General features: G+C 53.5%; 1 long non-coding RNA gene across 2 annotated transcripts; it reads left to right on the top strand.

Moving 5' to 3' along the window:
• On the top strand, positions 1–24322 carry LOC105746687 (uncharacterized). Of its 2 annotated transcripts, XR_009181125.2 has the most exons (4): positions 1–148; positions 23385–23550; positions 23672–23798; positions 23946–24322. It is a non-coding gene; the product is annotated as an uncharacterized lncRNA (long non-coding RNA). The 2 variants fall into 2 exon arrangements; XR_009181124.2 differs by having other exon boundaries at positions 23385–23798.
• Positions 24323–24673: the final 351 nt, after the last annotated feature.

The following is a 24673-nucleotide window of genomic DNA, read 5'->3' as shown; positions in this document are numbered from 1 at the left end:
GTCGCCACAGGCACACAGGCGCAGTGGGAGGGGGAGCTGGTGCAACCCTCTGGGGGCAGTTTAGCAACGTCGATCCCAAGCCCTCAAAGCGTACAAGCCTTCTGACTCAACAATCAGACTTCTGGGAATTGATCCTCAGGAAATAATAGTAAGTTCACAAAAGGCGTGTGTGTGAGGACGCTTATCTCAGCTTTGCTTAGAACTGATACCAGTCAGTGGGAGATTGGCACATGCACACAATGGAGAGCTTGGCAGCCATCTACACACCGATGGCGTTATCGGAGCAGCTGCCGTGAACGTTCTGGAACATGTCTTGGTGGGGCATAAGCACGCCTGCCTCTTGGGTAGATACCTAAATGGAATTGCTGGGTCAAAGGGTATGTGAACGTTCAACTTGAGTTGACGCTACAAAGCAGTGACTGTTCCATTTTATAAACTCCTACCAGCAGTTTATAAGAACTCTGGTCGCTCCACCATTGTCTCCGACACTTACTATCATCAGCCTGTTTCATTTGGGCTCTTCTGGTGGAGGAGGAAAGGTGTGGCACTGTGGTTTTAATCTGCATTTCTAAATCGATGTCAATAGGAAAATGCATTAACAAACTGTGGTATATTTATATGATAGAAATCTATGCAACCACAATAATAAAAGAACTACTGATACAGGCAGCCATGTGGATGATTCTCGAAATACATTATATTGAAAAAAAGAAGTCAAATACCAAGGAACACATAATATATGCATACATGATCCCATTTATATGGAAATCTAGAACAGGCAAAACTAATCTAATATGATAGAAGTCAAATGGTGGCCTGTAGGGACAGGGAGGTCTTGACTAGGAAGAGGATGCAGTAACCTTCTGGAATCATAAAATGTGTGGTCTTTGTGATTGTCTTCTTTCAGTTGGCATAGTGCTTCCATGTTGTATTGTAGCACGTATCAACACTTCATTCCTTTTTATGGCTGAATAGTATCCCACTGTATGTACATATTACAATTTCTCTGTCAGTTGATGGACATTTGGATTGTTTCCATCTCTTGGCTGTTATGAATAATACTGCTATAAACATTCATGTATAATTTTTTGTGTGGTCATGTTTCATTCTGGAAGGTATATACCTAGGAGTGGAATTGCTGGATCTTATGGTAACTCTATGTCTAACTATTTGAAGAACTGCCAGGCTGTTTTTCAAAGCAGCTGCACCATTTTATATTCCCACTGCAGTGTATGAGGGTCCCAATTTCTCCACATCCTTGCCACCCCTTATCGATATCTGACTTTCTGATTCTAGACATCCTAGTGGGTATAAAGTGGTATCTCCTTGTGGTTTTGAGTTACATTTCCCTACTGACTAGTGATGCTAATCACTTTTTCACATGCCAGTGTATCTCATAATCAGCTGACCTAGTATGTGGAGTTTATACAGAATAATATTCTTTGGAAAGGATTCAAAGAACATAGAATCCATTGTATAGATACAAGAAATAACTCAATTGTACCTTGATTAGGAAACCAAATATCATAGCTCTTGGTACTACATTTTGAATGACTGAAAAAATGTAGTGGGTCCAGAAGAGCGTGATTAGACAAAATAGCCTGTAAGTTATATAAAATGGAAAATTGAAGAAATTTGGGCTATTGATCTGGGAAAAAAAACTTAGAGCCAGCTCTGTTTAAGGATGTGAAGGTGTATCACATGCACGGGGTCTAATATTGATTATCCCAAAGAGAAACAAAAAGAAGCAAGATGGCCCTTGTCAGAGTGTACCGAGGGTCCTCTATGGCATGGCATTTTGAAGAGCTGCCCATTAAGAGTCCTTCCAACTCTGATTCAACAGTCAGTTGACAGGGAAGCAGGTGTGGCTCAGTGGTTGAGCATCTTCTTCCCACGTATGAGGTTGCATGTTCAATCCCTGGTACCTCCTAAAAAAAAGTCAGTTGACAAGGGCAAATGGTGTATCCAGAGTCACATGAGACAGAGCTAAGACTAGAATCTTAGTTCTGCGGTCTAGCAGTAAAATTCTCTAAGACAGCAGGTGGAGAGGAACCAAAAAAAGTTCAGGCGATTGTTAGCAAAATGGCAGCAATCATTCCTCCCATCCCGGCGCGCGCACCCCTTCCCAACATGACGGCTCTTAGGAGGTGGGGTTATCTTCCCACCCCTTCATCTGGGCTTGACTCGTGACTTGCTTTGGCCAATGGGCTGTTAGCAGATGTGAAGAAAGCCGCAGCTTGAAAGAGCTTCCACTCTAGGGAAGCTGCAGTTACCGCCATATGCACAAGCCCAGGCTCGCCTGCCAGAGACCTGTGGCCCATCAGCTCCCTTATCCCAGCAGATGACCAAAGACAGCCAGGTCCAAGCCCAGGCAGTGGGGGCGTCCCGGAGCATGTGCCCAGCTGGCCCACCCGCTGGCTGTAGCTGCACCTGTGAGCCCAGGTGAGACCACCCGAAGACCCACCCAGCGGAGCCCAGCCCACAGAACCAGGGGCCAATAAACACTTATCTCAAATCACTAAGTTTTGGGGTGGGTTGTTAAGCAGTAAAAGTCAGCTTACCCAAGAGGCATCTTTTCCGATAAAAAGGATCACAAAAACTGCATTTCAAAGATCCTGGGGGGTGAGAAGTAAATTCCTAGTCAAGATATAATTTTGAAATCAGGAGGAAATGATAAGGGAAAATGGACATTTCAACTGTGAAAACCTAGACAAGGTACTTACTATTATTTTGAATCAATTTGTCTATCAGGAAATTGGGGATCAGGCTTCATAAGGCTGTTACAAGGGGCAGAAAGGAGAACCCACAAATTGCTTAGCACTGTGACTGAGCACATATTAGGTACCTAATAAAGGTTGGCTCCCCCAAAACAAAACAAAACAAAAACCAACAAAAAACAGAACTCCATAGACATTATAATTTATTTTTATATGGAAAGGAACATAGTTTTTGCGTGTTTTCTGGGGTTTGTTTTGTTTTTGTATTTATTTGCACGTGTACAAGTTGGAAGGTGATACACCAAGACGTGAGGAGTTATTTCTAGGCCATGGAGTTGCCAACAATTCCCGCCCCCCTCCCTTCCTCCTTCCCTCTGCCCTTTCTTTCCCCTACTTCCTCTCTCCCCCCCCCCCCACCCCTACTGGTGTCTAACATTCTCCCTTCCTACATGACTACGACCTCACCTGTCCCAGCAGTTTGGGGAAGGAAAACCTTGGAAAGCCCAGAGGAGAGCTCTGGTGAGCTGTGCCAGCCTGGGCAAGAGGGGCGGAGGAACTGTGGGCAAAAAGAGGGATGGGGGGGAGTGCATTTGCCCTATCTCGAGGGACAGAGTCCTCCCCTCCCAGCTGCAGGGAGCCTGGGCTGAGGTTGTTACACCCAGGCCATAGAGCTTGGCTCTACCTCCCCCCACCGCCCCGCGAGCCGAGCCCTGGCCATCCCTCTCAATGGCCCATCCTGCCTCTTCGGCGAGGACTCCCAAGGGCCCAGCGGGCTGGCCCTGGGCTGCCACGAGCCGGGGTGTGGCAGGGAGGCTGTTTCTTGCCCTCTTTTCCTTGAGTGAGAATCTTGGCAGAGGGCAGAAGCGTGTGATTTGGACTCAGCCTGGGGTTCAAATCCTGATCCTGTCACTTCCTGGAAGGGTGACCTTGGGAAAATCAGTCGTCCTCTCCAAGTCTTAGTTTCATCGACTGTAAGGTGGGGATGTTAAAGTCTGCCATGCTGGCAGAACCAAGGCAGCAGGTTATTTGAAACATGTTGATAAATTGCTCGAGAGCCTCCAACCCTCTCAGGCATGCTTGCCGTTGCCGTTGTGGACACACAGTATAGACTTTGTTGTCAGGTGATCCTGGGTTCGAGTCTTGAGCTTATCACTTACTGAGTGGCCTTGGGCAGGGCAGTTAACCTTTCTGAGCCTTGGTGTGTTGTCTTTAAAACAGTGATAAAAATGGTTCCTAACAGGGTGGCTGCAAAGATAAAAGGAGGGCATGCCTGCCATGCCAGTAGCAGGGCCCTGGCACAGAGGAAACACTTAAAAACAATGCGACAGCGAACAGGCCGGTGAGCCGCGCCTTGGGGCGACTCTGTGTTATCGTTGCCCACATGACGTTGTCCAGTCCATCCGGGTGGGGATGGCGGCACCCACCCTGCCACTCTGCCTGCCCCCACGGTGGTCCTGGCTCTGCAATGAGCCCAGCTGAGTCACCAGGCAGCATCCTGAGGGGTCTATAAGTCCAGGGAAGGGGCCAGGGGTGCCGGGAGGGTCTCTGGAATCCAAGCACAGGAAAGGGACTTAGGGCTCTAGAGGTCTCAAGCCAGAGGACCCACGGGACTGGCCCAGGAGAGGGATCTGCTGTGGCCCCGCCCTCCCTGCCTTGGGTGCAGCCGGGGAGTCCTGGGGGGGGGGGGGCGGCGCCTGCAGAGTAGGGGCTAGGAAAGGCTGAGGCCAGCAGCTTGAGGCCCCCTCTGCCCCCTCCCAAAACGCACTCCTCAGACAGCCTCCAACGGGTAGATTGGTTCTGCCACCTGCTGCATGCCCGGCACCGTGGCATTTCGGGTAGAGCAATGAACACAGCAGATGGAGTCCTCACCTCAGGAAGTCCTCAGCCTCGGATGGGGGCGGACAGGTACTTGGAAATACAGAGCAGAGAGGTGGAACAATAGGCGCAACGATCACGGCGATTGCTGACATCGCCGCATCGGCGCCCACCTCCGCCCCTCCCACGGAGATTTCCTTGCATCATCGTGCCCAGCCTCAGCGCCCGCTTCTCAGACAGGGACGAGCCACTGGAGGCGCTGCTGGAGCGGCTCACCCAAGCTGGGGCCTGAGGGGGTGCGAGCTTCCCCTAGGAAGCAGCCTCTTAGCCTAGGTGTGGTGGGAGGGAGGGGCCGGGACCCCTGCCCAGCGGTGCTCCAGCTGTGCCCCCCATCCTCTCTCGCACTGCAGCCTCCGTCTCCCTCCCACCTGTCTTCTCTCTTGGAAATCTTCACGGGGCTAAGATGTACCCTGTAATTCCGAAACCCGACACTCAGAGGACCCTCCTTTCTAGCTAGGTTCCCATCTCATCCACCCCCAGCCCTGCTCCTTCTTCTGGCCCTGAGCCCCAGCCTCTGCCCGCACTTCATAATTTCAAAGAGGAAAGGACGTAGGAGCTGCCCTTTGCAGAGAGACCTGGAAGCTGAAAAGTCAAGGGACTTGTCCAAGGTCACACAGCTGGTCCTGGCTGAGCCTGGAGAGCCCAGGCTTCCCACATCCCGGGCAACGTTTTCGCCATCGTGTGCGCATGTGTCGGTTTGTGAGGCTGACTGGGTTGAGCTCTGGGCTTTGGGCTCCAGGGTCCAGAGAAGATAAAAACAGTCCTTCAAGTCCCCGGCTCTGAGCCGGGATGGAAACAACAGGCTGCGTAATCGAAGAAAATGTGGCATTGGTGTGGAGGAAGTGGCCATGGTGGCTGCTGGGGGTAGGGAGTGGGAGGAAGAGATGTATGTGGGGGCATCTTCGGGACTTGGAGTTGTCCTGGGTGGTGCTGCGGGGACAGTTACCGGACATTGTATGTTCTCCCATGGCCCACTGGGTGGAACGTGGGAGAGTGTGGGCTATGGTGTGGACCACTGACCATGAGGTGCAGCGGTGCTCAGAGATGTATTCACCAAGCGCAACGAATGTCTCATGATGAAGGAGGAGGTTGTTGTTATGGGGGGAGGAGTGGGGTGAGGGGGGGGGCGGGGGTATATGGGGACCTCATAGTTTTTGAATGTAACATTAAAAAAATAAATAAAGACAAAACCAAACCAAACAAACAAAAAAACACAATAGGCTGCGAGCTTTTTCCCACTGGTAAAGGCGCAGTTTCTCCAGTTCTGCCTCCAATTGCTGTCTGTTCTCCCTTCGCCATCTGAAGCGACTTCGGCGTCTTCCACCACGGATTGGCCCTGGTGGAGGCGGCGGTGTGGGGCGCCATGGTGTGGTGTGGAATTGGGTGGGGGTATCTGCATGAGTGTGTGATGAGCAGGCATGCTGGCACGTCTGTCTGTCTGTGTAAGCATCTGTCTGTCTGGGTGTGATGTGACTCAAAAGCGGAGGTTCCCATTACCCCACCTCCTTGCCTTGCAGCTCTCACGGCAGATGTCCCTCCCCCTTGCCAGAAAGAATGTCCCTGGCAGCGGCAGTGCCCACCCCAGGCTGAAGCAGCGGCACAGGTGGGGGTGCTGTGTCCAGCTGGCTCCGCGACAGGGCTGGGGGTATAGTGCTGTCTGCAGCAGCTGTTGCCCTGAGGGGCAGGTTGCCCCGTGAGGGAGTGCCCAGAGGCCAGGCAGCGAGCCCGTGGGAGCGGGATCAGCTAAGAAGCCCAGAGGATGGGGCACAGATGTGTCCTCAGCACCGATAACGTGCCAGAAGCAGGGGCACAGAGGAGGATCCGCAAGGCCTGGCAGCGGAGCTGCCGGTGGGGGTGAGCAACCCCCAAGCTGCCGGGGTTGCTGGGAAATTGGGGGCTTGGTGGGAGGGCATCTGTTAGAGAAGGGTGCTGTGGTTGTTAGAAGTTCGAAACCATGACGCTAAGGACACCAGTACCCCTGATGACAACACCAAGTGGGACTTGATCAGGGCTGTGGGAAAATGCCAGAAGCGTAGTTCTGGTGGATTAGAGCGAGGCACATCTGTGCCCCGGGGGAGAGGCAGGGTGACATCTGAGATGGGCCTTGGAGGATGGTTGGGAGGCGCATGGAGAAGGTGAAGAGGCCCAGCTTGAGCAGAGGCCTGGCTGGCACGAGGGCACTCCTGCTCTGGTGGTGGGACCCAGCCTGGCGCTGGGTGCCAGCTCTGACAGATATCTGCGTGCCAGGTGAAGCAATTACAGGGAGGGGCACTTGGCGAGCCCTGGTGCAGCTGGGGAGGCTGTTGGGAAGAGGGGGGGTCTGCCACAGAGGGGAGAGAAGGGGGGAGCACGCCAGAGGGATGACCCCCACACGCCTTGATTCTGGAGGCCAGAGGCTGCGTCTGAGACAGCAGGGGCCCTCGGCTTCTGCCAACGAGGGTGGGCAGGGCTTAGACTGGGACACGGGGGCTCAGTGCACCTTGGGAGACTCAGGCCTGGCCACTCTTCCCTGGGACCCTTCTTCTTCAGCTCCCAGCCAGGCCACACTTGCGGGGACACAAAGCCGAGCAGAGGGCTCTGTGACAGTCATCTTGTTTTGGCTGAGTAGCTTGGATGGTGCTGTGTGACCTCCCACAAGTCACTCCTTTCTGGGCCTCAGTTTCCTCATCCTCGCCATATAATAAAGAGCTGCCGACTCACTTGCAAGCCCCGATTAACCAGTAAGGGTAGAGGGCCATGTGGAGGATTGTGAAGCCAAGTGCAGGCTTGAAGGGACAGATTTCTGCGATCGATTAATGTCTGCTGTGGCCAGAGAGGGAGGTTGGTGGCTCATGTGCCTCCTATAGCCCATCTTCCTAACATCCTCAGGACATCCTGTGTTCTACCAATGGGCAAGGGGTGAGGGGAGGACCAACCCTCTCTAAAAGGGCCTCCTCCCCACCTTTGTGATGACGCTTAGGTGCACCCTCGCAGGGCTGTGCATTTCCACGGGAGGCAGATGTCTCCAAGCATGCGATGCCCGGCCTTGCAGAGACGAAGGCACAGCCAAAGGTTGCGTGAGGAAGAAGGCAGAAGGCAAACATCCCCAAATTTGAGTTCTTGATCCATTTATTTTCTAGCATTTTAAGAAATTTCTGCCCAGCTGCATTTATTTATAGCTAATATGAAGATTTTTAGCTAATAAAATCAGAAAGTTATTATAGCTATTAAAAAGGGTTTTTTTTGGCTGTTGTTTATTTTCTGAAACCGAAAAATATCCGTAAGTCTTGTCAAGAAAGAAAAGAACAGACCAAGAGAAGTTGATTTGTTATATAATTGAATTTAGAGACTAAAGCCTTGCTAACTTTCGTCAGAAAATGGAGTATGGGGAAACGGACTTTGGCCCAGTGGTTAGGGCGTCCGTCTACCACATGGGAGGCCCGCGGTTCAAGCCCCGGGCCTCCTTGACCCGCGTGGAGCTGGCCCATGCGCAGTGCTGATGCGCGCAAGGAGTGCTGTGCTACACAGGGGTGTCCCCCGCGTAGGGGAGCCCCCACGCGCAAGGAGTGCACCCATAAGGAGAGCCGCCCAGCGCGAAGGAGGGAGCAGCCTGCCCAGGAATGGTGCCGCCCACACTTCCCGTGCCGCTGACGACAACAGAAGTGGACAAAGAAACAAGATGCAGCAAAAAGACACAGAAAACAGACAACCGGGAGAGGGGAGGGGAATTAAATAAATAAAAATAAAATCTTTAAAAAAAAAGAAAAGAAAATGGAGTATGTTTGCAATGTATGTGTATTTGTGTGTGTGTGTTTGTCAATGCAGTATATGCGCCTAACTCACGTCGATGCCAAGGTGTATGTTCGTGTAGTGTAATTGCGGTATGAATGTGTGTGTGTCTAGTGTGTGAGGGTGAAGCAGTAGGTGTGTCTGTGGAACATGGAGGTGTATGTCTGTGCTCAGGTGTCAGGACTGTGGGCTATCTGCAGTGTGCATATTGTAATAGTAAACACACAGCACAGAATAGGGGTGGGGCGGATGTGGGACACGTGTGCATCATGTGTGTGTCCCAGGTAAACCGGTGTTGTCCTTGCTCCGTGACGCACTGGCCTTAGTCACGGACTGGCGATGGTGTGAGGCGACAGCAGGGTTTCAGGTGGTTTGCTGTGGAGCTACACCAAAAAATGAGAGCCAAGGGGCTGGTATATTTTCTGCGGCTTGCTCTTGCAGGAGGAAATCAGGAATTTCTGTGGTCTGCTTTACACACCCTGTTCCATCCAGACAAGCAGAAAAGGGCCTGGAAGCCGGCGGAAACCCAGCTGCCAACTCACGGGGTCTGATTGAAGAGCTTGCGGCTTGCAGTCTCCAGGCAAAATTGCTTGTCAAATTTTCGGACCTTTTCCCCACTTCAGCAGAGTAGGAAAAAATTCCTGAGGGCTTTTCACTGGAAAGTCGAGGACTTTCCATGATGGGTTTGGGGCTTTTTACCCCCCTTTAGAAAAAGTTCATCTGTGGCAGCCAAGGAAAAGGTTTAAGAAAAATGATAATTAACTGACAGACCAGCCTGTTCACAGTCAGGAGAACCCCCAAAAACTCTGGAGCCAACCAAATGAATCCTGAAGGAAAATGTGTGGGAAAGGGAACCAGGTCCTTTGCTTCCGTCTCCTCCAGGCGAGAGGGTCAGAGGGGAGAGTGAGGACCCGCTTCCGCTGGTGCAGGAGTCCTCACCTTCCGAGCCTGAGTTTCTGACTTGTCCAGGAGGGACAAGCCCGTCCTGCCACCCATGGCTGCTGGGAGCCGGGAGGCCACCGCCGTGAATGTGTTTTTGCAGAGTGGAAGGGACAGTCCCGAGGGGCAGGGCTGTTCCTGGCCCAGGGCCGGGAACCTAGTAGGTGTCCAGTAAATAGCTGTTGGATGGATGGTGCCCAGGAGGCACCATCCAAGAGAAACAGGCTGATTTCCACCAACCGCCAAGCTGCTTCCAGGGCAGGGCCGGGAGCGGATGTGTCTGCCGTCCAGCTGCCGTGCTTCCTGCTCCCCTTTTCCGGTCTCTCTGCCCATAATGTCGTGCGCTTCCCGTGCCCTCGCCGGGGCCCTCTGCTGTCATCGTGCTGCTGCTATCCTGGCCCAGCCCATGCCAACTTGGATCTGCCCCAGAGAAAAGGGAAGGAGAAGGTGGATTGTGGGGAGGGGAAGCTGCGGGGACTGAGGAGGAAAAACATCAAACTTCAAAGGCAACTGATGAGGGCAGCCTGGGGGGAGAAAGCCAGGGTTTAGAGAGGGCTGGGGCATTCCCGAGCTGATGTGAAAGGTGGTGGAATAATAATGATGACCATGATTATGGTACTGGTGGTATCTACTATCCATGGTGGGATGGCAGGATAGCATTTCAAAAACAGTAGCTCGTGTTTTCCCCTAGCGTTTCCTTGTACCCCTTAGTTCTGCACCCCCCACACCCTGTTCTTTTAGCTAATTTGCCTTGAAGCACAGAGAGAGCATGGGAATATTTGTGCGGGCCCAGAGTTACTGGAGGGGACCAGCAGCGCTGGCCGAGGCTGCTAGGTGCTGGAAGCTTCCACACAGGACTCAGGCTGGGAAGACCGAGCCTGACCACTGAGCATTTGTCGACTCAGGCTATAGGCTAGAATTCTTGGATTTTGACTTCAAGAAGTCAGACTGTGGAACTTCAAAATTTAAAAAACAATAGAGGTTAAGAATAAAAACCTCAGTGGGTTACACAAAGCTGGAAAATGAGAACAGAAAAGTCATCTAAAATGCAGCACCAAGAGGTAAATTGGTGGAAAATAGGAACAAGGGTTTGAGAAATACGGAGAATAAAATGAGAAGGTCCAACATGTGTCACATAGAATTCCAGAAGAGTGGAAAGAATGAGAAGCAATGCTCAGAGAGACCAGGGCTGGGAATTCTCATGAATTGAAGAAGGATGTGAGTTTTCATAGGGAAGTATCCTGGCAGGCGTTGGGACAGATCGTGGTGCAATTCCAGATCTCAAGAAGAAGCCTTCCTGGTCCCCCTTGTTCCCCCAAATCCTTCTCTTCTGACCCCTACAGCCCTGACCGCAGGTGCCTGCACTCCCACACTGCGTCTTGGGGTGATCTCATGAGGGATTCTTAGGAGGGTAAGATTTGCCTTCCTGAGGACAGGAGCCTTCTCCTAATAGAGATGCTAGGGAAAGATGACAAGACACCCAGTGAGAAGCTCTAGTTAGAGCCCTGGGCGGGTAGCTCAACTCCCAACTGTAAAATGGGGATATAAACACCTGGTCCAATTGTTCTGGGATATACGCACTGGGTGATTTCCTGGGACCCTATTCCACTGAATCCATTGCATTTTTTATTTCACCTACCCTTTTTCATTTCTAGATTCTTTTTAAAATTTACTTTTTCTTCCCTGTCCCCACCCCCACACTGCTGTTTTTGCTGTCTGTGTCCGTTTGCTGTATGACCTTCTGTATCTATTTCTCGTTTTGTTTTCTCTTCTTGTCTTTCTCCTCTGTGGTTCACTGGGATTCAATCCAGGGGACTTCTGATGTGGAGAGAGGTTCCCTGTCAATTGTGCCACCTCCGTTCCTGGTCTCTGCTGCGCTTCACCTTGATCCTCCCCTTCATGTCTCTTTCGCTGTGTCATCATCTTGCTGTGTGGCTCACTTGCACCAGGACTGGCTTTCCGCGTGGGCACTTGGCTTGTTGCGTGGGCACTAGGTTCGCCACATAGGTGCTGACTTGCTGCATGGGCACTGGCTCACCACACGGGCACCCACGTGGGCACTCGGCTCGCCACACGGGCACCCACGTGGGCACTCGGCTCGCCACGTGGGCACTGGCTTGCCGTGCAGGCACACTTTCTCTTCTCCTTTTTCACCAGGAGGCCCCAGGGACTGGGCCTGGGTCCTTCCCTGTGGTAGGCGGAGGCCCTATCACTTGAGCCCCATCTGCTTCCCCCTAGATTTTTTCTAATTCTGCCTATTCTTTTCTTTTCCTTCATGTCGGAACCATAAAGTAATGGCTCTCAAGCTTAGTTTTAGCCGCAGAGTCCTTTCATAAAATAAAAATTTATTGATGGAAGCCCATTTAAAGCAGAATAAAAGAGGACCTGCCTGTTGAATTGGGGTGGGCGGGGGTGGAATGGGGACATGGAGCTCAGCTGACTCAATTTCCCCTTTTTCCTTATTCCAACCCTGGGGCACTTTGGCCAGAACAAAGCTAGAAAAGCACACAACCAGAACTTTAACACAGCTCTTCCCAAAAATGTGTTTCTGGGAACTCTCCTTCATGATTAGGTGTCTCAAGAAAAAAAGGTTGGTGGTCAAATAAGTTGGAGGAACAGTGGATTAACCAAAGTGAATTGAGTCTTTTCCAATTCTGTTGAGGCTGTAATATTTACACTGTGTCCTGGGAGTCTCTCAGAGGGTGGCTGCTGTGCTGAGTTCCGCAGATCCACCTGTCGTATGGAGGAGAATCCTTCTAGACTGGAGCTGCACTGCATGCACTGGCCAAGTGCACTTTAGTAAGAGCAATGATATTTTGCTGTCTCCCCTTCAAGGCCTAGACATAAAAAATGGGGGGCAGGCAATAAAGCCTCTGGGTGCGTATGAGCTTTAGCCTTCTCTCATGCAGGGGAGCCCAGCAGTTTCCAGGCCATTCCTTTCTGTTTCCAACTGCAGAGACAAATGTGGCCTGGCCCAGCCTGGACGCGGGGATCCCCAGGACCATTGGTGGGTCCTTCCTGACTCCTCTGGCTGGACCAGGCTCGAGGCCCCAGAGCTCCTCCTGCCTGTGAGAGCTTTAGAAACCCTGGTTCCCACTTGGAGACCCCCTTCCTGACAACTGGCGAGGCTGCCCGGACCTCTCTTTCCTCTTCTTACTTCTGGAAACGGCTGGACCGGTGGCAGTGAGGCCAGATGTGGGCTTCCCCCTCACCAGATGCGCCCACTGGTGGACCCACCACCTCTCGGGGCAGAGGCCGGCTAAGTCTCTCCCCCGTCCGGGCCTCCACAGAGGGCAGGGGGTCAGCTCTGACAGGCCAGCCCTGCCCTAGTCTAAAGCAGGACCCCTTCCCCACCTCGACAGGACAGAGCCCCTCCAGTGGGCCGGAAAGGAGGGGTGAGCTCCCCCCCAGAGCCCAAATCCCATGGGGGGCCCGTCTAGTCTCCTCGAGCCCCAGGTCCCTGCCTCTTTCTCTTGAATTTTAACAGCCCGGCACTGGGTGCTGGGAGAGAAGGGTGGACAGGGTAGATCCGTGTCTGGGATGGCGTGGGGGGGGGGGCAACATGCAGCCTGAGGACTATGCCATCTTAAGGAGGTGCTTAGTCCAGATTGGGGCTAAGGACCACCTGCCTGGGGAAAACCCATCTACTAAGCAGCTTTGCCAGCTCCAGAGCTGAGGAGACGCTCAGGAACCTCAGCCCAGCTCTTGCTTTCAAGGAATTTCCTGTTTTCTCTGCTCCTCCACCTCCTTTCCTGTTTCGTTGTAGGAGCCGCTCCGTCCCTGCCTTCCTCTCTGTCTCCATGCCCACCTCTCCCTCACTCTCCACCATGGAATTGCTTCTCTTGGGAAAGGGGGACACATGCTGGACCCTCAGCAGACCCTGGCTGGGTGCCCGTCGCTGAGGCTGGGGGAGGGAAAGACAGGCCCCCCCCCCGGGGGGTGCTGAGGGACAGAGGAGCCAGGGGTCAGCTCGCGGACTTTGTTTCGCTTCTCGGTGACTCTGTTGCTATAGCAACAGCCACATCACCACACCATCCTTCCTGGGGGGAAAGCCTGGCAGGAGTTTTTGTACTTGAAAAAGTTTTTTTTGTCTGAAGGGAAGCAGCCAAAAAAAGAGGCGTTTTCTCTGAGAACTGAACTGGCCTTTTCCTCACAAACTAACGGGACTTCCGAAGAAAGGGTCCAAGGGCACGCCGGGACCTGGAGGAGAGAGGACGGGCTTGGGGAGTCTCTCTCCTTAGACTGGGGTTTCCATCTGATTGCGGCTTCCCCGGGGCCATGGCCGTGTCTCTTCCCTCAGACCAGGTTCCTTGAGGGCAGGAGCCTCTGCCATCTGTGGAGCGCAGGCCCCTGGAGCCCAGGAGAGTTCAAGGAGGCCGCAGTGACCAGAGCTCCTTGGGGTGCGCTGGCCCTCTCTGCCCAGACTCAGCCCTGTCAGCCACCCCTGTGTCACCTCCCACAGCCGCCCCTACGCTCTCAAGCCCCCAGGAGTCTCACAGGTCTTTGGTTTGGGGATCCACGGCCGGGCTCTCTGGCCTCACCAGTCCAGGCTCCCTTCCTGGCCCTCTCCAGGCTGGTTACTCTTCACCCCCCGGCCCCCATGCTGTCCCTCCTCCCCGCCTTTGCGCAGGGCACCCCCTCCCTCTGTTCTAGACTGGCCCTGACAGCCCCACCCCACGCTGGCTCTCGACGGCTACGTGCCTGTCACTTTATGGGGACTGACACCTCCTTGCTCAGCCCCCCACACACACCCAGGCTGGGGGAGGAGGGGCGGGCGGCAGGATGATGGATGAGGCTGCCGGTTCCCCTCCCTGCTGGGGCGGCGGTTAGAAGATCTCCCCTTTAAGAAGCCTGATATTTTCCAGGAATTTCCTGAGGGGAGGGGGGCCGAGGCACGCTGGAATGAGAGCCAGCTGTGGGGCTGAGGCCCGGGCGGGGACGGGGGCTCCGGGCTTCCTGCCTTAGTCAGCGACCATCTCCAGGTAATTTATGGGCTGAGTCAGGGGTGAGAGAGGTATGGGGAGGGGGGAGGGCCCTGTTTTGGGGTGGGGGCTTTCTAGGCAGGCTGGTGATGGGAGGGGCACCTGACTGGCAGGAAGTGAGTCCGGCTGAGTCTGGCAGGAACCCTGTCCTCCCCATTGGCCTCACTGCCTTGCCTGGAGCCGGCAAAAGCAGCGACCAAGAGAAGGAGAGAAGTACAGGGGGATGGACACTAGATGACAAAAGGGAAACACCTCTGGCAGCCCTGGGGGGTCCACGGCTGGCAGGGAGCAGGCTAGGGCCAGGCTCTGGGTTAGGTGAGGGGTGGTGAGAGCTGCCGGGTCCTGCCCTCCAGCCTGACCAGCTGTCTGCTCCTCCTCCTTTCCCTGGTCCCCTCCTCTTCCTCAGCAGGCCTGGCCATGGCTGAAAGGCAGCTCTGGATTCCCATCCGCCTCCTGCCGTGTACCTGCTGTGTGGCATGGGCTTGGTGCCTTCTCCTGTCTGAGCTTCAAGTACTCACTCAGACAAGGTGGCCTGATTCCTCCTGGCCCTGGTTTGGAGGCTGCTCAGCTACAGCAGAGAATCCAGCCCGGTGGAGGAGGCCGGGAAACCAAGGCTCGGCAAAAGCACGTCTGGAGAAGGGCGTGAGAGCTGCCCTCTGAGGCCCACTGTAGGTCTTGGCCTTGAATGAGGTGGGGCCGGGGTAGGAGGGCGGGCAGGGCAAGGCTGAGCCTGGTTACTGATGCCTGCAGGTTGGAGGGGCTGGGGGAGCAGGGTGTGTAACCACACACAAATACACACCTCAGCCCAAGGGAAAACTTTCTGCCCATGTCCTCCGGCTCTGAGCCTGGGATCCCGTAGAAGGATGGGTCCTGCCGCAAGCTTCTGGAACAGTCCCTCTCCTGCTGACAGCATGGCGGAGGGGGACAGTGTCCCCACAGGCCTGGGGCCCCGCTCTCCCATGCCATTCACCATGTGGCTCTGCTGCAGGGCCAAGCCCCAGCTGATTCCAAGCAGGGCCTTGCCGTGTCGGGGCTCTGCTGGCCCTAGTCTCAGCAACTTCGGGGCTCCCAGATGGCTGAGGAGGGTGTAGAGAGTCTCACTTTGGGTCACCCCAAAGTACCATCGCCAGAGATGAGTCCTTATGAGGATGGTAAATTTTTTTTAAAGATTTATTTATTTCTCTCCCCCCACCCCCTGTTGTCTGCTCTCTTGTGTCCATTTGCTGTGTGTTCCTCTGTGTCCACTTGCATTCTTGCTGGCACCAGGAATCTGTGTCTCTTTTTGTTGTGTCATCTTGCTGTGTCAGCTCTCCATGTGTGCGGCGCCACTCCTGGGCAGGCTCTGCTTTTCTCGCGCTGGGCGGCTTTCCTTACGGGGTGCACTCTTTGTGCGTGGGGCTCCCTTACGTGGAGGCCGCCCCTGCGTGGCACGGCACTCCTTGCGAACATCAGCACTGTGTATGGGCCAGCTTATCACATGGATCAGGAGGCCCTGGGTTTGAACCCTGGACCTCCCATGTGGTAGGCGGACACTCTATCAGTTGAGCCACGTCCGCTTCCCAGATGGTAGATTTTGCAAACCCCTCACTGGGGTGTGAGATCTGACAAAGAATTTGGGGCCTTTGAGATACCTCCTAAAGATAGACTAAAGAAATCTCATTCTGTCCTATGACTAATGAGCTGTTTTTACTGATAAGAAGAACCAACATGAAATCTAATCTGGGCGGAAGGATCCTGAACACATATGGGCCCACTAGGTTTGCTTTAGCTGGGGTAGGCCCTGCCCCTCTCAACAGCCAACTCAGTGGGGCCCTGTCAGCTCCCCCGTGGAGCAGGGACCCTGGGTAGAAGATTCTTGCAATGATCTTGGTGAGAGGCGGCCGGGTCTGCGAGTAGAGCTGACAGCATGCGCTGAGAGAAAGGACATGGGGTCCAAGGCAAGGAGAGGCGAGGGGACTCCAAGGCTCTGGCCCGAGCCCCTGAAGGATGGAGCTGCCATTCCCTGAGATGGGGAATACATTTTGCTGTACCTTTAATAAATTGCTTTTATTGTCAAAAGTCCAGAAGTCAGGCATGGCTGGAACTGAGCAGGGCGTCGGCGGGCTCTCTGCCCACAGGGACCCCCGGCTCTTTGCACCACCTACCCCCGGCCTCAGAGGCCCCGGATGGAGCCATGTGGGGAGGAGGGCAGCGCGACAGGGTTTGGCCCACCTGAGTCTCTTTCGCTGGCTCGGGCGTCCTGAGGCCCGGGCAGGGGGCCGTGTCAGAACAGAAGTGGGTGTGTGGGCCTCTGCCTGCGCAGGCCCACCTCTGGCCCACAGAAGCCCTTTCTCCTTGGACCTGGGTGTGCTGTTACCGGAGCCGTCCAGAGGAAGTGTCTGCGGGAGCTGAGGACGGCCTCTTTGATTCTCCCGGCCACAAACCCCTCCAGGCCCGGCCCGGCCAGAGGCGTGCCTGTGCATGCCCCCGCAAGCCAGCCAGCTCTGGGGGCTGGCGGCCAGAGAGGCTGTGAGGACCGCTTTGTGCGGCCGCTCAGGTTGCTCTGGCCAAGTCTGACTGCCGGGAGAAGCCAGCTGCGCTGCCAAGCCTCCTGAACTCAGGTTACCTGGGGAAGCAGCCCCGTCCCCCTGTCCTGCTCCCCATCCCTGGGCCTGCTTCAGGCCTGCTCTGCCCTCAGGGACACGTGCCCCCTCCCCCACATCAGTGGAGATGAGGGATAGGAAGACAAGACCCCGGCAAGAGCCGGGAGGATCATTCTTGGTGAAAATACAGGTTCCTGGGCCTCCCGCCAGACCTACAGAATCTGTCTCTGGGCGAGAGGCATGACCACAAAGCTCCCCTGGTGACTGGTGGGGTTTGGGAACCTCTGACCTATAGCACACGCCCAAAAACACCATCCTGAAGAGCTTAGATGAGAACACATGTAGGATGGGCAGCAGGTGGGGTTAGGAGGTGTGCGGACAAGAGAACACCGGGGGAAACGGATGTGGCTCAACCAGTTGGGCTCCCATCTGCCATATAGGAGGCCCAGGGTTCGATGACCAGGGCCTCCTGGGGAGGGTAAGCTGGCCCACGTGGCGTGCCGGCCCCCACAGAGTGCCGGTCTACATGGGAATGCGGCCCTGTGCGGGAGTGCCGCCCTGCGTGGGAATGCCGCCCAGCGTGGGAAAGCTGCCCAGTGCAGGAGTGCCGGCTGAAGCAGAGAGCTGGTGCAGCACGATGATGCAGCAAGAGACAAAGAAGAGAGAAAATAAGAAGACAGAGCAGAACAGGGAGATGAGGTGGCGCAAGAGAGTAATCACCTCTCTCCCACACTGGAAGTTCCCAGGATCGGTTCCCAGAACCGCCTAATGAGAATCCAGGCAGACACAGAAGAACCCACAGCAAATGGACACAGAGAGCAGATAACGGGGGAATGGGGGAGAATGGGGTGGGGGGGGAGAAATAAATAAAAATAAATCTTTAAAAAAAAGAGAACACTGGAACTTCAAGGGGTCTGCAGGAGCCATTTGCAGAGCTTAAGCCTCAAAACAAAGGATAAAGCCCCAGAGATGGGGACTCCAGGGCCCTGCACCAGAGAGGTGTCCAGAGCCCAAGAATGGGGGTCAGAGAGGTTCTCCTCTCACGGGAGGTGAGATTTGGGCCAGTGTTGGATGCCTCAGTTCCTTCCCTGGGGGGCAGAATCCTTGCTGCCAGGCTCAGCTGTATGATGCCAAGGGGATGCCTAAAGTCTCCCGGGCCGGAGGGTGTGAGGCAGGGTTTGGGAGGCTGTTGAGAAGTTGGGGCCCCACTCTGACCTGCGAGGGGTGAACCCTCAGGACTGGTTGCTCCTCCTCCCTCAAACTCTGGAAAAGGTGAACCCCAATGGCCAGGGCTCGCCCAGAAATACCTTAAATAAATCAGTGTTCTCTGCCCCAATTTTATCTAATCAGGATTCCAGAGCCCAAGACAAATGGCCTCTGTTCAACCAACCAGGAGCTGTAATTCATTCTCCTGGGTGCGCCAGCCTGGGGGCCTGCTGGGAAGGGGAGAGCAGGACGGTTTGGGCTGCGGGGAAGGTGCAGCCTTGGGGACCGGGGAGCCTCTGGCGCGGGGCGTGCGGGCTCAGCGCTAGGACCTCCAGAGTATCTCAGAGGCCCAGGTTGCTGCTAAGCTGCCATTGCCTCACTCTGCCTGCTGTCCTCTCTCCCCTGCAAAAAACATTCAGAGAAAGAGGTGGAAGGGGATGTCACGTGCCCAGGTAAAACAAAACCTAGTGTTCCTTAATTCAGGGAGTCCTCTGCTAGAACTTATTCTATGGGAATACGCATGGCATTGTAAAGATTTAGCTACAAGGTTGTTCTTTGCTGTATTATTAAGAAGCTTGAAAAACAAAGCAACCTAAAGGTCCACCAAGAGACAATTGGTTAAATTATGAAAAATCCAGAAAATAAAATAAAATGAAGCCTTTGAAAGATGATGTTGTAAAAGGACATTTAATGCCACAGAAATAAGTTTATAGTATAGTAAATAAAAATAAAAAGTTGATCAGTATATAAAATAATACAATGAAAAAGTACATCAATTCATTAAAGGTGTTGGAAGGATATACCCCCTAAACACTGACTAGTTGTAAGGTAATTGGTAATTATAGATTTTTTCTTTTTTCTATGCTTCTACATTGATTTTGTTTATTTGGATTTTTAACTCTTATTCTAGAATAACCATGTACTTATTTTATACATGAGGGAAAAATAATAAAAGTGACGGAAAAGCCAAGGAGCCCCAAAGGTTGCCAGCCAGTCAGACGGTAGTGACGCTGAGAGAAAGTAAGCCTCCCAGCCACTGAAATGGTGAGCTGATAAATTCCTATTGTTAAGCCAACACATTGTATGGTATTTGTTATAGCAGCTGGAGAAACTAATACATAAATCCTAAGGGAAGACAACATTAGTATAAACATAGTGACCAAGAGAACTATAAACCAGTCAGGCTTCCTAAGGCAGAGGCTGTCTAGTTCTACTTCACAGCCTCCCTTCTAAAGCTCCCCGTCCCCTCACATCCTCCATGGAAGTCCGTGAGGGGACAGACACCTCACACAGAGTCTTCTTTCCCATCTTAATCCTGCGCTCCTTCTCCCCAGGACCACTTTCCACTTGGGAAGACCCATTTCTTCCCCAGGTACCTGGTCTTGAGAATGGCCTCTCCTTTCAGGTGGGACTCACTCATGATGTACGGGGAGAGTGCTCTTACCTTCAACTCAAACCTCAAAGCACCACCACGCCAAAGCACTCACTTCAAAGGAATTGCTCTTATAAAAGGGCCCTCAGGACCCAGGAAGCATCCACACTTGGAGAGTGAATGTATTTGCTTGATTTTCCAAAGCTTTTCTTAACACCACTCCCTCCAAATTTCTGCCCCAATGGAGGCATGATATGTAATCAATGAATTACTCCCTCAAAAAAACTAAAAGCAACTAAAAATTTTAATGTAAATATAGACTCACTGTAAAAAAAAAAAAAAAGAAAACTCTAGAAAAGCATAGAGAATAAAATAAAAATACCCCATAATCAGGAAGCGGACTTGGCCCAATGGATAGGGCGTCCGCCTACCACATGGGAGGTCTGCGGTTCAAACCCTGGGCCTCCTTGACCCGTGTGGAGCTGGCCCATGTGCAGTGCTGATGTGCGCAAGGAGTGCCCTGCCATGCAGGGGTGTCCCCTGCATAGGGGAGCTCCACGCACAAGGAGTGAGCCCCGTAAGGAAAGCCGCCCAGCACGAAAGAAAGTGCAGCCTGCCCAGGAATAGCGCTGCGCACACGGAAAGCTGACACACAAGATGACACAACAAAAAGAAACACAGATTCCCGTGCTGCTGATAAGGATAGAAGTGGTCACAGAAGAACACATAGTGAATGGACACAGAGAGCAGACAACTCGGGTGGGGAGAGAGGAGAGAAATAAATAAATAAATACATACACAAATAAATCTTAAAAAAAATACCCCATAATCATTCCAATTGAGATAACTGCATTTGGCACACAACACACACACACGTATGTGCGCACACATTTAAATAATATCGGGTTAATGTGTGTGTATATGTGTCTATAGTCCTAATTTGTTTTCCACATAAATTGCCTATCATAATTTTCCCCGGGCACTAAAATAACCTTTGAAAATATCATTTAAAATGGCAGCATAGTATCCCATTGTATGGCACACCCATCTCCTATTTTGGGACATTTAGACTGTTTCCACATTGCTTGCTATTATAAATACTAATTTAGTAAGCATTCTTGCACATACCTCTCTGCATACATCTCTGATTATTTCTTTAGGATGAATTTCTAGACATAGAATTCACGGCAAAGGCCACGAGGGCCTGCAAAGTCCTTGGTACCTGGGATCAATGCATTCTTGTTCAATTGTATTCGTATCAAAAACAGCAATGGGGCAGTGCTTTACCACATTTGCGCATGTCTGGGGCCCACAGAAGGTTCTGGGGGCGCGGCCCACCTTCCTGCCTGACTTTGGCGTCCTGGCAGAGGCCGAGGCGGCAGCCCCGATGGTGCCGAGCCGGGCCTGGCTGCTTCCCTCAGCGCCCCAGAAACGCCCCCGGTGTCCTGGAGGAGCCGGCGGTGAGCCAAGCAGAGGGACCTCAGGGAGGGCCCAGGCGCTGTCCTGGGCCTGGTGGTCAGTGCGAAGCCCAGGCAGAACCCACTGGGGGCCCCCGGTGCTTCGGGGGTCCGAGCCCCAAGCCTGCTCCAGAGCTTCTCTGATGAGCATTTTCCCTTCAGCCCCGTCCTCATGGCCTTCCTGGGGCCGTACGGGCAGGGACCACCTCTTCCCTCCTCGGAAGGGTAACCAAGGCCCAGAGAGGCCAGGAGTTCTGCCAAGTCCAGCAGCGCGGGGGAGGCCGCACAGGACACAAGCCCCACGCAGGCCCCTTGACAGCTGTTGCGTTGGACCTGTAAGGCAAGGGGACCGCACCCGTGGCAGCCTGGTGTGGGCCAAGAGACGAGAGCATGGCAGAGGCCGGGGACAGCCTCCAGTCCTCTCATCTCGGCCAGGTGAGGAGGGCACGGTCCAGAGCTGCACTTCCACCACGCTCAGGGCTGTGGCGTTGACTAGGTGATGAGTGCCGCTGCCACGGGGCTTACAATCCAGTGGGGCTGGCCCATGGGTACAGTTAACAAACATGTGGTGTGGCAGACAGGGCGGACTTCCTGGAGGAGGTGATGTCTAGCTGGGTCCGGAGGGATGAACAGGAGAGCAAGATTTCAGCTGGCGGGGAAGGCAGGAAACACACTGAGACAGAAGTACCCACTGGCTGAGAAAGGAGTGTGGGGGCCCTCCTGGCAGTTGGGCATTGGGGTGTGGAGCACCAGGGCTTGATTTGGGATCATCCCTGGGAAGTGAGGTGACCAGCCAAAGGGGTGCTGATGCAAAATACCAGAAATTGGCTGGTTTTTATAAAGGGTATTTATTTGGGGTAGGAACTTACAGATACCAGGCCATAAAGCATAAGTTCCTTCCCTCACCAAAGTCTATTTTCACGTGTTGGAGAAGATGGCTGCCAATGTCTGTGAGGGTTCAGGCTTCCTGGGTTCCTCCCTTCCAGGGTCTTGCTTCTTCCTGGGCTCAGCGTTTCTCTCTTCCTGGGGCTTGCTTCTGTTTCCTCTGTGAGCTTACTTCCCAGGGCTCCAGCTTAAGGCTTCAGCATCGAACTCCAGCATCAAAACTCCAACATCAAAAACCCCCAACTCTGCCCTTGGCCATGCCCTTAATGATGTGGCCCAATCAAAGCCCTAATCATAACTTAATCATGCCCAGGTGCAGACTAGATTACAAACATAACCCAATATCTATTTTTGGAATTCATAACCATATCAGACTGCTACACCAGAGAGTAGAGAGTGAGAGAAGAGGGCTCAGAGGCAACCCAAGACACAGGGCTATGTTGGAGGCAGGGGAGGGAAAGAGCTGGAAGGAGGCGGACAGGGAGAGCCCAGGAGGCGGCAAGAACACCAGTGTGGAGGATTTAAGGGAGAGAGATGGGGAAAATAGCAAATATTGGCAAGAGGTCAAGACAAGGAAGGTTTGGTCCCTGGAGACCTTGCTGAGGGCAGGTGGGTGGGGTGGGCAGGATAGACCTCCGAGCTGGTGCGTGAGTTGCCTGCAGCTGCTGTAACAAGTGACCGCCAAAGAAATGTATTTTTTTACAGTCCTGGAGTTCAGAATCCAAAAGCATTTTCCCTGGGCTAAAGTCAAGGTGTCCACAGGGCTGGTTCCCTCTGGTGGCTCCAGGGCACAATCCCTTTCCTTTCCTTGCTCAGCTTCTCGTGGCCTCCTGCCTCCCTTGGCTTGTGGCCCCGTCCCCTCCATCCTCAGAGCAGCGCTCCAGCGTCTGTCATCACATCACCGCCTTCTCTTTGGGCTCCTGCCCCCTCTTAGCAGAGACCCTGTGAGTAGGTCCCGCCCACCTGGCTAATCCAGAATCATCTCCCCATCTCAAGATCTTTAATTTGCACATAGAAAGTAACAGCTCACAGCTTCTGCGGATAAGGATGTGGAAATCTGGGGGCCATTCTGCAGTCTATCACAGATGGCAAGGGGCTGAGGGTGGGAGGGGAGGAGAGGAGGACACGGAGGGCGCGAGTGGAGACAATTCGCTCAGGAAACGTGAATGAGAAAGGGGTAGGTTTGGCTAGAGGAAGACCCAGGCTGGTGGGAAACAAGTGGCTTTTAAGGACGTTTCCCCCCCTTGAGCCCCATATGTCTCCTTCTCTCCCTCCTTCCCCATGCGCAATGGAAAAATTAGAGACGTAATCCATTCTATTCCTTCCATAAGGTGCTGCTTCCCCTCACCTCCAGCACACACCCATCCGGGGGTCTTCCAAGCATTGTTAGTTGGCATCTACATTTTTCAGCCATAGGGAAAAGAAACCCAGAACCACCAAGAATAATATTTTATTGACTTGGAACAAGTTTTGGAGTCTGTATGTTTAACCAGTTTCCCAGGTGATTTTGATGATCAGACAGTTTGAGGTTTTGTGTGTTTTTTTTCCTCTTTCCTCTTTCTCTTCCCTTTAGTAAACTGTTTTTCAACTTTGTTTTTCAGTGAAAACCATTTCCTCCTGACCATGGACCAGATCCAGAGACTGGGCCCCTCCCTCCCACGCCGACAGCCCCGTGTCCTTGGCCATGGACCCGCGGGCTCATCCGGGGCCTTCCCCCTTCCTCAGGCCAAACCCGGGTTTCTGCATGTCCTTGTAACTAGTAGAAAGGTTGGGACCTGAGGCAGGGAAAGCACCTCCCCCACCACTGTCTTTGCAGGGACGCGTGAGAGTTGCAGAGGCTGTGCTAGTCCTCATCTACAGCTTTACTCTTCTCCTCCTCCACTCATAGTTTTCCAAGCAGCTGTCGGGTGTCGCCAGGCTGATGTGGGACCAGCCCCCAGCGCCTCCCAAAGCCCAACGGCCCCGTGTGTACACGCAGAAAGGCAAGCGTTGGGTGCTTCCTGGTGCCAAACAGGGTAAGTCTCCCAGTTGGGGGCAGGGGGGAATGAATTGATTTAGGACAAAAGGCACTTGTTGGCCCAGGAAGGCAGGATTTGGGGAAGCCTTGTGCTGAGTGGAATTGGGTGGGCATGTTTCCTTGGCTCACGGAGGCCTCTTGCCAGGTGGGGTCTGCTCCTCCAGCCAGTAGCCACCTGGCTCAGCTCTGGAGCTGTGGAGAATGAACTTCACAGTGATTTCCACTAGGCCATGGGACCAGAACAGCTGCAGGAGAGGACACAGCTGGCACTTCCCCCACCCCCTCCCACTAGAGCTGCACTGGAGGAACGCCACCCTTCCCGTGGGAAGGAAGAGGGCCCCACCGTGTTTCCAGGGGCCATGGGAAGGTACCCCTTGCGAAATCTCTCCCCATTGGCCTTACTAAAATAAAATCCCTTGATCACTTATTCTAGTGGCTGCCAAACCTGGCTAAACCTCAGGATTACCCAGAATGTTTATTGAAAATAAAGATTGGTAAAAATAAAAGAGTTTTGGAATCCATCCCACACCTAATGGATCAGAATCTCTTTGGGTAGGTCTAGGGTTGAAATAGTGGGGCCAGTTTAATCGGATTGCTCTTCTGATACCAAAAAACTGTGACCATAGAATGAGAGTGTAAAGAGAAAATGGGGGGAAACGGACTTTGGCCCAGTGGTTAGGGCATCCGTCTACCATATGGGAGGTCCGCGGTTCAAACCCCGGGCCTCCTTGACCCGTGTGGAGCTGGCCATGCGCAGTGCTGATGCGCGCAAGGAGTGCCCTGCCACGCAGGGGTGTCCCCCGCGTGGGGGAGCCCCACGCGCAAGGAGTGCGCCCGTGAGGAAAGCCGCCCAGCGTGAAAAGAAAGAGCAGC

This window comes from Dasypus novemcinctus, chromosome 17 (genome assembly GCF_030445035.2).
Source record: "Dasypus novemcinctus isolate mDasNov1 chromosome 17, mDasNov1.1.hap2, whole genome shotgun sequence".
In the NCBI taxonomy this organism is placed as follows: domain Eukaryota; kingdom Metazoa; phylum Chordata; class Mammalia; order Cingulata; family Dasypodidae; genus Dasypus; species Dasypus novemcinctus.
Note: the sequence above shows the minus strand (reverse complement) of the source record. Positions and strands in the feature narration are given on the sequence as shown.